Source organism: Bos indicus, chromosome 5, assembly GCF_029378745.1.
Source record: "Bos indicus isolate NIAB-ARS_2022 breed Sahiwal x Tharparkar chromosome 5, NIAB-ARS_B.indTharparkar_mat_pri_1.0, whole genome shotgun sequence".
NCBI lineage: Eukaryota > Metazoa > Chordata > Mammalia > Artiodactyla > Bovidae > Bos > Bos indicus.
In genome coordinates this window covers 15,935,341-15,945,378 of record NC_091764.1, presented here as the reverse complement: position 1 = coordinate 15,945,378, position 10,038 = coordinate 15,935,341, and the positions used below count along the sequence as shown (strand labels likewise).

The 10,038-nt window shown below is 35.0% G+C and overlaps 1 protein-coding gene across 7 annotated transcripts in view; it reads left to right on the top strand.

Moving 5' to 3' along the window:
• Window positions 1–10,038, top strand: part of MGAT4C (MGAT4 family member C) — an 879,465-nt gene that overhangs the window by 705,861 nt on the left and 163,566 nt on the right. The window lies entirely within an intron of this gene.

Here is a 10,038-nt window from a genome sequence, read left to right as displayed (position 1 = left end):
GTAAGGTGATCTGGTATTCCCACCTCTTTAAGAATTTTATAACGTTTATCAATTCTCTTAATGAGTTGGCCAAAAGTTTTCTTGACCGACCCAATATATATGGACACTCTGTCTACCTCTCATCCAATCCAGTGACTTCTACCCTAAACAATGCTACATAAAGTCTTCTTCAGGAGTCTAACTTAAGGATTTTTGAAGAACACACAGGAGGTTTCTTGGTCATGAGGTGTACATATGCTTTTTCACTGAAGATCTACAAATTTTCTATAAAAATAACTATGTCAATATACATATGTGCTGACAGTTTTTGAAGTTACTGACTTCAAACATAACCAAAATTTTGTAGTATTGGATTTTCTTCGTTATTAGCTATTTTATCAATATAATATTATTGTTTTAGTTCTCAGTTGTTTCATTATCGATGAAATGAATATCCCTTTGTATGCTTATTAGCCATTCAGATTTCTTCTTCGGTGAATTTCATAATAACTTTCTTCTTCCATTCTGCTGTTGCATTTTCTATCTCTACATGCTATTGCATTGCTGTCACATTGCAAAAGTACCCTGTATATTCTAGTACCAACTCATGTTTTGTCAAATAGCTTTTCTTAACTTATCACTATTAATATATCTACCACCACTATAATTGAACAAACATCAATTAGTATTCATGTCTTTCTATATCTCTTTTACACAAAATAGTGCAAGCTTGGCTAATAGCAAACAATTAACAAAGGGACTTCTTTCACACATTTAGAAAGATACTTTAAATCTCAAATAGTCAGGAGATAATTCTCCCAAGTAAAAAAGAGACTATGTCACTTTGTTCCATAACTAAGACTGTATGTAGACTCAGTAAAGAAACAGAATCTATCAAGATAATAAGTGAATGATGCAATAAGTAGAGATAAATGCATAATTTGAGTTAATATGACATAGCGATTTGGAATTCTTTTGAAAGTGGAAATGATAGCAGTTAACACTGTCAATTTTTCATTTATGTTTTAGTTACAGTTTCTGCAAATAGTGTAAACATTTTATATATTTCCTGAACTGTGGAAAAACCAGTAAGAAGAGTGATTCTAGGGAAAAGTTCAATAGAAAAATCAGGAGGGAAAAGCCAAACATTATTGAACTTTAGAATCGATTTATATTGACAAAGCAAAGTTCATATTCTAGTTATCATGAAGCCTCTCGTTCCATTCCATTAAAAGCTACCCATTGTATTTGCCTCCAAATAAGGCAACTATTTCAGATGTTCCAGCCAATCAGAAAGTATTTATTTAGTAGTTACTAAATATACTGGCGTTAGTTTCAGGATAAAAATATATGTTTTTTAAGCTTTAGCATTTCAGTAAAACTTCATGAACCTACACAGACTAGCAATTCCTGAAATAAATTGGTGTTGAAAGCTATCCATAGATAGAGAGAGATCAGCTTCTTATAACAAAACATATTATGAAATTATTCCTTTTATTCATTTGTGCCACATACACTTTTACTGCCTTTAGTATTACCCTTGCTTTAAATTATGCTAGATGGTTTGGTTCTTATAACTGAATTAAACAGGCTGCATGATAGTTGATGTTTGAAGAATACTATTAATTATAGCACTATATTAACATATCCAAAATTTTACATATATAGTATACAGCCAACATTCTTTATTTTTTCAAATTAAATTGAGTGTTTCCTTAATAGTTGTGTTATACAGACTGAAAAATAATCTGTTATACATATTACCTCTTTAGTGTAGGTTGTTCAATTGTGTCCAACTCTTTGTGACTGCATGGACTGTAGCCTGCTAGGGTCCTCTTTCCATGAGTTTCTCCAGGCAAGAATACTGGAATGGGTTAGTGGGTTGCTATTCCCTTCTTCAGATGATCTTCCCAACCCAGGAATTGAACCCAGGTCTCTTGCATTGCAGTCAGATTCTTTAAGATCTGAGCTATGGGGAAGTCCTTATGACCTATTTGAAAGTGAAAGTCACTCAGTTGTATCCCACTTTTTGTAATCCCATGGACTATACAGTCTATGGAATTCTCCAGGCCAGAATACTGGAGTGGGTAGCCATTCCCTTCTCCAGGGAATCTTCCCAACCCATGGATCAAACCCAGGTGTCCCTCATTGCAGGCATATTTTTTACCAGCTGAGCCACCTGGGAAGCCCCCATCTCCTCTTTACTTTAGTACTATTGTATTAAGTGTTAGTCGCTCAGTTGTGTCCGACTCTTTGTGACCCCATGGATGGTATCTCTGGAAGTCCATGGAATTCTCCTGGTAAGAATACTGGGTGAGGAACCATTTCCTTCTCCAGGAGATCTTCCCGACCCAAGGATCAAAACCAGGTCTCCTGAATTACAGGAGGATTCTTTACCTTCTGAGCCACCAGTGAAGCCCCACTATTGTCTTCTTTATCAGTAAATTATCAATAAAGAATTTGGAGTCTAGAAAAATAAACATCAAAATCTAACCAGTGACATTAAGCCAACAAAAATTCACTAATGCATATATATGGAATTTAGAAAGATGGTAACAATAACCCTGTGTACGAGACAGCAAAAGAGACACTGATGTATAGATCAGTCTTGTGCACTCTGTGGGAGAGGGAGAGGGTGGGGAGATTTGGGAGAATGGCATTGAAACATGTGTAATATCATGTATAAGATGAGTCACCAGTCCAGGTTCGATGTACGATGCTGGATGTTTGGGACTGGTGCACTGGGACAGCCCAGAGGGAGGGTATGGGGAGGGAGGAGGGAGAAGGGTTCAGGATGGGGAGCACAGGTATACCTGTGGCAGATTCATTTCGATGTTGGGCAAAACTAATACAATATTGTACAGTTTAAAAATAAAATAAAATTTAAAAAAAAATCACTAAGGTTCTTTTCAGCACATTTTTTTTCTGGAGAATATTTAAAGTGATTTCTATTGAAAGAAGACATATATAACAAAAGAATAAATGCTAAATTCAATACAGCTCTGAATAGTTGCAAAATGTCTACCATTGATGAATATATATTATGTCAGCTATTTTCAGATCCTTTGCTACAAGAAAATTAATGGATCTAGATAATATCAAAATGTGGGTATACAAAGTTATGAAAGAAATGGAAAACTCACTATAACAAGAACATCTTAAACCAGGGAGAGGAAGATAAGAATCAACTGTCAGGATAATAAAAAAATAAATAAATTATTATTTATTGATCTTCAAGCATAATATATATATTATCAACTTCTAGATCTAGCTATTCCATATACATTATCCTACTGTTTTTTACCAAACCAAAAGATAAATATTATTACATTTTAAATATATATGGAAAAAATGGAGGCTCAGAAAAATTTTGTTAGTAAAACAAAGCTAAACACACAGTAACTGGCAAAATCTATGTGTTTCTGATACTGCATTTTCCTCTGTACCTGTATTTCACATAAAAGGATGATTAGTGAGATTAGGAAAGCTCGAGAGAAATAACTACAATCAAAACTAATGAAAAGTAGAAATTATTTAGTGAAAACCACAATACTATCACTTGCAGCAAAAGAAGTAAATATTATAACAATAGTAGTACTAGTAATAGTAATAATAGTAAAGATGTGATAGTTGTAGTGGTGGTAAGGAAATGACAGCCCACTCCAGTATTCTTGCCTGGAGAATCCCATGGACAGAGGAGGCTGGCAGGCTACAGTCCATGAGGTCACAAGTGTCAGACACAACTTAGTGACCATCCATGGAATTCTCCAGGCAAGAATACTGGAGTGGGTAGCCTTTCCCTTCTCCAGGGAATCTTCCCAACCCAGGGACCATACCCAGGTCTCCCACATCACAGGCAGATTCTTTACTAGCTGAGCCACAAGGGAAACCCTAGCAACTAAACCATCACCATTAATAGTAAAAATAATCATAATGAGAAGTACTGATTATGTCAACATATATTCAACATCACCATTAATAGTAAAAATAATCATAATGAGAAGTACTGATTATGTCAACATATATTCAAATTAAATAAAATGTAGTATTAGTTCAGTGGTAAGGATAATTTAGATGAGGAATATTTTGACCATTTTTACTGTAGTTTTGTAAATTTAAAGTGAACACTATATCCAGATATTAATATAAACTTTAATATTAGACAATACATGTATTATTATAAACTTAATATCCATTTCAAAGAAAAAATAATGAAAAGCTTTATTTCTGCTAGAGTCTAGATTAAATCATATTCTTGTATTTGCTTTTTTTATATATGAATTTCTATCAGCTTTCTTAATAAAGAAGAAGGCAATTCTGAATTTCCTTATCTCAGGATACTGTGTTCAAGTAAGCAATTTATATTGAATGAGGAATGTATTGCCTTGTATTTCCCATGTTTATAATATATATATTTTTTTCTATAGTGGTATTTAATTTAGAATATAAAATTCTATATTCTTAAATTCAGGTATTATTTTGTATGCATTTTATCAGTCAAAATATTTTTTGTTTCTTTTTATCTCATTTTTTTTATTTAGGGTATACCAAGGATCTGTAACAATCATAGATCCAACTATGTACTAGCCCAACATTACAGAAGGTTTTGGAGTTTAATTCAGTATTCAAATCAGCAAAGTGGTTGATTAAGTGAGAAAATTAGTTTATCACTTTAATATTCAGAAAGGATAGAAATTTTAGGCCATTGGTTTCCTTAGCAATAAAGAATCTTCACAAATTGGTAGATTTCTGATCCACTTGCTTTTGATGAGTTTAATATACAGTCGACTATATTCAAAGTTCTTTGCTTTCTCTTCATACAATCCAGCACGGGCAGGAAATCTGGCTCATATTTTAAATAAAATATTGTGTTGATTTGATTTTCCGTGGCTTATTGAGGTTTTTTTTTTTTTTTTTTTCTCTTCTTCTTCTTCTTAATCTTTGAGCTTCCCTTGTAGCTTAGTCAGTAAAGAATCTGCCTGCAGTGCAGGAGACCTGGGTTCGATCCCTGGGTTGGGAAGATCCACTGGAGAAGGAAATGGCAACCCCCTCCAGTATCCTTGCCTGGAAAATCTCATGGACAGAAGAGCCTGGTGGGCTGCAGTCCATGGGGTCGCAAAGTGTCGGGCACAACTGAGCGACTAACACTTACTTACTTACTTAATCTTTGAATATAGCTTCATATGTTTTGTATGTTTGTCTGCCATTATTTCTAATTAGTCTGCAATGGTAGCCTTGAGCTTCTCTTTGACCTGAGTAATTCCAGTAGTGACTTTCTCTCTATATATATAATATCTATATATCTATACCTATATTGATACCCATTACAATATACACACACATCAGAATTTGCTGTGTTGCTTTAAATGCTCTAAATTTCTTGGTAGTGTTCTCTTCAATCATGTTTTCAAAAATGATTGAATGTTTTTGTAAAATGGCCTTCTGTTTTCTACAATAATTCAATTCATAGGAAAGAATTGCACCTCTTTCCATATGTAGCCCTTGTGTTATGTACCTGGTAATTTTATTTATTTATTTTTTTCCAGATTTATTTATTTTATTTTTTAGGCTGTACAGTGATTTATTTATTTATTTTTTGTTGTTGGTGCTTCCTTTTTTTTTTTTTTTTTCTTTTTTTAGGTATACACGTGCTCCCCATCCTGAACCCTCCTCCCTCCCCCCTCCCCATACCATCCCCCTGGGCCGTCCCAGCGCACCAGCCCCAAGCATCCAGCATCGTGCACTGAACCTGGACTGGCATCTCGTTTCATACATGACATTTCATATGTTTCAATGCCATTCTCCCAAATCTTCCCACCCTCTCCCTCTCCCACAGAGTCCATAAGACTGTTCTATACATCAGTGTCTCTTTTGCTGTCTCGTATACAGGGTTATCGTTACCATCTTTCTAAATTCCATATATATGCGTTAGTATACTGTATTTATGTTTTTCCTTCTGGCTTACTTCACTCTGTATAATAGGCTCCAGTTTCATCCACCTCATTAGAACTGATTCAAATGTATTCTTTTTAATGGCTGAGTAATACTTCATTGTGTATATGTACCACTGCTTTCTTATCCATTCATCTGCTGATGGACATCTAGGTTGCTTCCATGTCCTGGCTATTATAAACAGTGCTGCGATGAACATTGGGGTACACGTGTCTCTTTCCCTTCTGGTTTCCTCAGTGTGTATGCCCAGCAGTGGGATTGCTGGATCATAAGGCAGTTCTATTTCCAGGTTTTTAAGGAATCTCCACACTGTTCTCCATAGTGGCTGGACTAGTTTGCATTCCCACCAACAGTGTAAGAGGGTTCCCTTTTCTCCACACCCTCTCCAGCATTTATTGCTTGTAGACTTTTGGATCGCAGCCATTCTGACTGGTGTGAAATGGTACCTCATAGTGGTTTTGATTTGCATTTCTCTGATAATGAGTGATGTTGAGCATCTTTTCATGTGTTTGTTAGCCATCTGTATGTCTTCTTTGGAGAAATGTCTATTTAGTTCTTTGCCCCATTTTTTGATTGGGTCATTTATTTTTCTGGAGTTGAGCTGTAGGAGTTGCTTGTATATTTTTGAGATTAGTTGTTTGTCGGTTGCTTCATTTGCTATTATTTTCTCCCATTCTGAAGGCTGTCTTTTCACCTTGCTAATAGTTTCCTTTGATGTGCAGAAGCTTTTAAGTTTAATTAGGTCCCATTTGTTTATTTTTGATTTTATTTCCAATATTCTGGGAGGTGGGTCATAGAGGATCCTGCTGTGATGTATGTCAGAGAGTGTTTTGCCTATGTTCTCCTCTAGGAGTTTTATAGTTTCTGGTCTTACGTTGAGATCTTTAATCCATTTTGAGTTTATTTTTGTATATGGTGTTAGAAAGTGTTCTAGTTTCATTCTTTTACAAGTGGTTGACCAGATTTCCCAGCACCATTTGTTAAAGAGATTGTCTTTAATCCACTGTATATTCTTGCCTCCTTTGTCAAAGATAAGGTGTCCATATGTGCGTGGATTTATCTCTGAGCTTTCTATTTTGTTCCATTGATCTATATTTCTGTCTTTGTGCCAGTACCATACTGTCTTGATAACTGTGGCTTTGTAGTAGAGCCTGAAGTCAGGTAGGTTGATTCCTCCAGTTCCATTTTTCTTTCTCAAGATCGCTTTGGCTATTCGAGGTTTTTTGTATTTCCATACAAATTGTGAAATTATTTGTTCTAGCTCTGTGAAGAATACTGTTGATAGCTTGATAGGGATTGCATTGAATCTATAAATTGCTTTGGGTAGTGTACTCATTTTCACTATATTGATTCTTCCAATCCATGAACATGGTATATTTCTCCATCTATTAGTGTCCTCTTTGATTTCTTTCACCAGTGTTTTATAGTTTTCTATATACAGGTCTTTAGTTTCTTTAGGTAGATATATTCCTAAGTATTTTATTCTTTTCGTTGCAATGGTGAATGGAATTGTTTCCTTAATTTCTCTTTCTGTTTTCTCATTATTAGTGTATAGGAATGCAAGGGATTTCTGTGTGTTGATTTTATATCCTGCAACTTTACTATAATCATTGATTAGTTCTAGCAATTTTCTGGTGGAGTCTTTAGGGTTTTCTATGTAGAGGATCATGTCATCTGCAAATAGTGAGAGTTTTACTTCTTCTTTTCCAAATTGGGTTCCTTTTATTTCTTTTTCTGCTCTGATTGCTGTAGCCAAAACTTCCAAAACTATGTTGAATAGTAATGGTGAAAGTGGGCACCCTTGTCTTGTTCCTGACTTTAGAGGAAATGCTTTCAATTTTTCACCATTGAGGATAATGTTTGCTGTGGGTTTGTCATATATAGCTTTTATTATGTTGAGGTATGTTCCTTCTATTCCTGCTTTCTGGAGAGTTTTTATCATAAATGGGTGTTGAATTTTGTCAAAGGCTTTCTCTGCATCTATTGAGATAATCATATGGTTTTTGTTTTTCAATTTGTTAATGTGGTGTATTACATTGATTGATTTGCGGATATTGAAGAATCCTTGCATGTCTGGGATAAAGCCCACTTGGTCATGGTGTATGATCTTTTTAATGTGTTGTTGGATTCTGATTGCTAGAATTTTGTTAAGGATTTTTGCATCTATGTTCATCAGTGATATTGGCCTGTAGTTTTCTTTTTTTGTGGCATCTTTGTCAGGTTTTGGTATTAGGGTGATGGTGGCCTCATAGAATGAGTTTGGAAGTTTACCTTCCTCTGCAATTTTCTGGAAGAGTTTGAGCAGGATAGGTGTTAGCTCTTCTCTAAATTTTTGGTAGAATTCAGCTGTGAAGCCGTCTGGACCAGGGCTTTTGTTTGCTGGGAGATTTTTGATTACAGTTTCAATTTCTGTGCTTGTGATGGGTCTTTTAAGGTTTTCTATTTCTTCCTGGCCGAGTTTTGGAAAGTTGTACTTTTCTAAGAATTTGTCCATTTCTTCCTCGTTGTCCATTTTATCGGCATATAATTGTTGATAGTAGTCTCTTATGATCCTTTGTATTTCTATGTTGTCTGTTGTGATCTCTCCACTGTCATTTCTAACTTTATTGATTTGATTTTTCTCCCTTTGTTTCTTGATGAGTCTGGCTAATGGTTTGTCAATTTTATTTATCCTTTCAAAGAACCAGCTTTTGGCTTTGTTGATTTTTGCTATGGTCTCTTTTGTTTCTTTTGCATTTATTTCTGCTCTAATTTTTAAGATTTCTTTCCTTCTACTAACCCTGGGGTTCTTCATTTCTTCCTTTTCTAGTTGCTTTAGGTGTAGAGTTAGGTTATTTATTTGACTTTTTTTCTTGTTTCTTGAGGTGTGCCTGTATTGCTATGAACTTTCCCCTTAGGACTGCTTTTACTGTGTCCCACAGGTTTCGGGTTGTTGTGTTTTCATTTTCATTCGTTTCTATGCAAATTTTGATTTCTTTTTTGATTTCTTCTGTGATTTGTTGGTTATTCAGCAGCGTGTTGTTCAGCCTCCATATGTTGGAATTTTTAATAGTTTTTCTCCTGTAATTGAGATCTAATCTTACTGCATTGTGGTCAGAAAAGATGCTTGGAATGATTTCTATTTTTTTGAATTTACCAAGGCTAGCTTTATGGCCCAGGATGTGATCTATCCTAGAGAAGGTTCCATGTGCGCTTGAGAAAAAGGTGAAATTCATTGTTTTGGGATGAAATGTCCTATAGATATCAATTAGGTCTAACTGGTCTATTGTATCGTTTAAAGTTTGTGTTTCCTTGTTAATTTTCTGTTTAGTTGATCTATCCATAGATGTGAGTGGGGTATTAAAGTCTCCCACTATTATTGTGTTATTGTTAATTTCTCCTTTCATACTTGTTAGCATTTGTCTTACATACTGCGGTGCTCCCGTGTTGGGTGCATATATATTTATAATTGTTATATCTTCTTCTTGGATTGATCCTTTGATCATTATGTAGTGACCTTCTTTGTCTCTTTTCACAGCCTTTGTTTTAAAGTCTATTTTATCTTATATGAGTATTGCTACTCCTGCTTTCTTTTGGTCCCTATTTGCATGGAAAATCTTTTTCCAGCCCTTCACTTTCAGTCTGTATGTGTCCCCTGTTTTGAGGTGGGTCTCCTGTAGACAACATATGTAGGGGTCTTGTTTGTGTATCCATTCAGCCAGTCTTTGTCTTTTGGTTGGGGCATTCAACCCATTTACGTTTAAGGTAATTACTGATAAGTATGATCCCGTTGCTATTTACTTATTGTTTGGGGTTCGAATTTATACACCATTTTTGTGTTTCCTGTCTAGAGAATATCCTTTAGTATTTGTTGTAGAGCTGATTTGGTGGTGCAGAATTCTCTCAGCTTTTGCTTGTCTGAGAAGCTTTTGATTTCTCCTTCATACTTGAATGAAATCCTTGCTGGGTACAATAATCTAGGCTGTAGGTTATTTTCTTTCATCATTTTAAGTATGTCTTGCCATTCCCTCCTGGCTTGAAGAGTTTCTATTGAAAGATCAGCTGTTATCCTTATGGGAATTCCCTTGTGTGTTATTTGTTGTTTTTCCCTTGCTGCTTTTAATATTT